A 3,562-nucleotide genomic window follows, 5' to 3' on the forward strand; every position below is an offset into this window, starting at 1 on the left:
CTCACTCTGCCACGCAGGCTGGAATGCAATGGCGTGATCATGGCTCACTGCAACCTCCATGTCTTGGGTTCAAGCAATTCTCCTGCCTCAGCCTCCCGAGTAGCTGGGATTACAGGCATCCGCCACTATGCCCAGCTAAGTTTTGTATTTTTAGTAGAGACGAGGTTTCTCCATGTTAGTCAGGCCGGTCTCAAACTCCTGACCTTAGCTGATTCGCCCGCCTCAGCCTCCCAAAGTGCTGGGATTACAGGCTTGAGATCCCGTACCCAGCCATGCATACACATTTTTTAGTTATCTGATGAAAAGGGGAATTTAAAAACTTGAATTCTTCAACAAAACATTTACTAAGTATCCATCAATGTGCTACATGCCCTGCAGTACAGGGACATAGAGACATGAGGTATTTTCATGGGTAGCAACTCAGAGGTGGTGGGAGCTGCACCTCAAGCTGCCCCAACCCATCCCAGCTGAGTGTTCTGGGAAGCTGCCCAGAGAGACCAGAGGTGAATCTCAGGATGAAGTTTTGGTCCACAGCAGAAAAAGACTCAAAGAGATTCAGGGCAAAGCATGATGGTTAGAAACAGCACAGTAAGCGAGGAGAACCCCAGGTAAGGGCAATACAGGGGGCACCACGGAAGGGATGTGCCAGGGGAAGCAGGCAAGATCATGCACACAGTAACATGAAAAGAATCTAAACCTTTATCCTGAGGTCTAAGGTTAGAGTATAGGGTTTCAGATGACATGACAAAATCACATTAAAAATTACTCAAATTATTAATTGCTTTGGTTCTAAATGTTTAGTGTGAATCCCCACCCAACTCCTGTACCCCACCCCCCAAAAAAATGTAGGATAAGGAAGTATGAATGTTGGCCGGGTGCGGTGGCTCACGCCTATAATCTCAGCACTTTGGGAGGCTGAGGCAGGTGGATCACTTGAGGTCAGGAGTTCGAGACCAGCCTGCTCAACATGGTGAAACCTCATCTCTTCTAAAAATATGAAAATTGGCTGGGCATAGTGGCAGGCACCTGTAATCCCAGTTACTTGGGAGGCTGAGGCAGGAGAATTGCTTGAACCTGGGAGGCAGAGGTTGCAGTGAGCCAAGATCATGCCACTGCACTCCAGCCTGAGCAACAGAGTGACATATTGTCTCAAAAAAAAAAAAGTAAATATGAATGTCTATGTCAATGCATCTCACATAAAGCAGCTGTTAACTGCACAGAGTAAGGTACCAAATCAACCACATACGTACATACTTCCATACATACTCACATGCATACATGCATGCTTGGTAAAATTTTCTTTTGCAAAGCTTACTAGGTCAGCTCCACGTGACTTACATCAAGAGACCAGGAGTCCAGTTCCAGCAACACCACTACCAGTGTGGAGCTGTTTGGGCCTGGACTGCTTGCCCAAGCTGCTGGAGCCGCATCTAGGAAAATCTACCCCCTGCCTAAAGGTTCCATTCCAGAACTTACTACCCCAAAGTAAAATATTTGTTCAGGTTGTTTGTCTTTCAGGCCAGACTTTAAGGGCAAGAGCCACATTTTTTTCATTTTTCTAACTCTTAACATCTAGCACAGTATTTGTTCCAGTAACAACAAAAAACATATTGTGAACCAATGCTCTCCAGGTTCCTTTCAGCTGTAAGATCAATGATTCTAGGACTTTAAGAGTCAACTTCAAAAGAGCCAGCCAACTTGGGAGTGGAACTAAAATGTAAATAACATCATCAACTACTTTCTTTTGACTATTTCTATTTCTCTAAACACATGACTGGGTGAATGCTATTTTCAAAACACTAACATTTTCAGAATTACCACTAAGCACTTTATAAATGCAGTATATATAAATTTTACACATTTTCCAAATCACTTGCAAATCACTGGCAGTACTGACACTGACAAACACTCTCAGACCAAGGCCCCCTTAACATGACAGCAGCATTTTGGTTTGAAACAATCAGAACCAATCTGATTACCTAGATCCCTTCCTCCTCATACTAAAGAGATGTGACAACTCAACATGCTGTCCTCAGGGACTAAACCTAATATTCTTTACGTTTTACAATTACTGTATGATTCCTGATTACCAGAAAGGATTCTACCACCTCCCTTGCCATTGTCCAAAGAATTATTAAATTTTATATGTATCATTCTAATCTACTTAGAAAGAGTTATAGTATCAAACTTTTAAGAAAGAAGCATCTTAACCAATCCTGAGCATACCAGAAGACACTACTAACTAGAATACCCCAGAACATCTAAGTTAGAAGATACGAATGTATGGTGAAGCTTTAGAATGAGTTACTTCATGAGACTATAACACAGTCATTATCCTTGAAAGTCTTTGATAACAGAAACAGAACAATGAAGATAACTTCTTCAATTTCCTCTTATTTCTGGGATTGCAGAATCTGCAGATTAATATCAGCTCTAGACCATATACCCATAAACAAAACTACCAGAAAAGGGGTGAGGAGGAAAAGATGTTTTTTAAGTATCTAGATTACTGACTGTCAACCATTGCAAGCATGAGGACTTCTTTTCAACAAAGAATTCTATAGTCCTCCAGGTGATAGTTTTATTTTTACTATCTGTTAATTTAGCAAATATATCAACAATAAAAATATAGGCAATACATTTAAATGCACCCCTATTTCATTAGGAACCACAGCATCCATGTTCATTAATTTATTTAAAATATAGTAGTACTCAAGTACATAAAAAAATTAAAATATCACCAAGTTAGAGCTCAAGAATATAAGGTTAGCTTGTCATAAGAAAAATCTATGCCTACAATTCACTATACAGACATATTAAACCAAAACACTGATAAAAATTCTATACCCAGGCTGGGCAACATGGTGAAATCCTATCTCTACCAAAAAAGATTAAAAAATTAGCCAGGTGTGGTAGCATATACCTGTAGTCCCAGCTACTCAGGAGGCTGAGGTGGGAGAACTGCTTCTGCTCAGGAGGCAGAAATTGCAGTGAGCCAAGATCACGTCACTGCACTCTAGCCTGGGTAACAGAGCAAGACTCTGTTTCCAAGAAAAAAAAAAAATACCATTATTGGTAAAATACTCAGAAAATTATCATTAGAATAATTTCCATAAAATATGTAAAAAATGTCTATGAGAAGTTAACATGTATTTAGCTGTGAACTACCAAAAGCATTCCCATTAAAGTCAGGATTTTACAGTGATACTATTTAACACTTCACTAGAGTCCCGGACAATGTAATAAAATAGGAAAAAATTTAAAAGATGCTTAAAAATTGTAAAAGAAGAAACAAAATCATTTTATTTGCAGCTGATATAATCTAATTAGACGAATGCCCCCAAAATCAACTGAATTGATAAGAATGAATAAGAATTAAGTGCCCATATTCAAATTCAACTTACAAAAATTGATTAATATACTTTCAAATGTACAACAAACAAACGAACAAAAAAGTACATATAAAGAGATAAGGCAAATGTGGCAACTGCTATGAATTCAACTGAAGGAAACACAGGTCATTATAACCTTTCCACTTTTCTTTTTTTTTTTTTTTTTTTTT

The 3,562-nt window shown here is 38.9% G+C and overlaps 1 protein-coding gene across 5 annotated transcripts in view; it reads right to left on the bottom strand.

Annotated features, from left to right (window-relative positions):
- Window positions 1-3,562, bottom strand: part of HIVEP1 (HIVEP zinc finger 1) — a 147,717-nt gene that overhangs the window by 97,774 nt on the left and 46,381 nt on the right. The window lies entirely within an intron of this gene.

This window comes from Cebus imitator, unplaced genomic scaffold (genome assembly GCF_001604975.1).
Source record: "Cebus imitator isolate Cc_AM_T3 unplaced genomic scaffold, Cebus_imitator-1.0 Scaffold43, whole genome shotgun sequence".
In the NCBI taxonomy this organism is placed as follows: Eukaryota; Metazoa; Chordata; class Mammalia; order Primates; family Cebidae; genus Cebus; species Cebus imitator.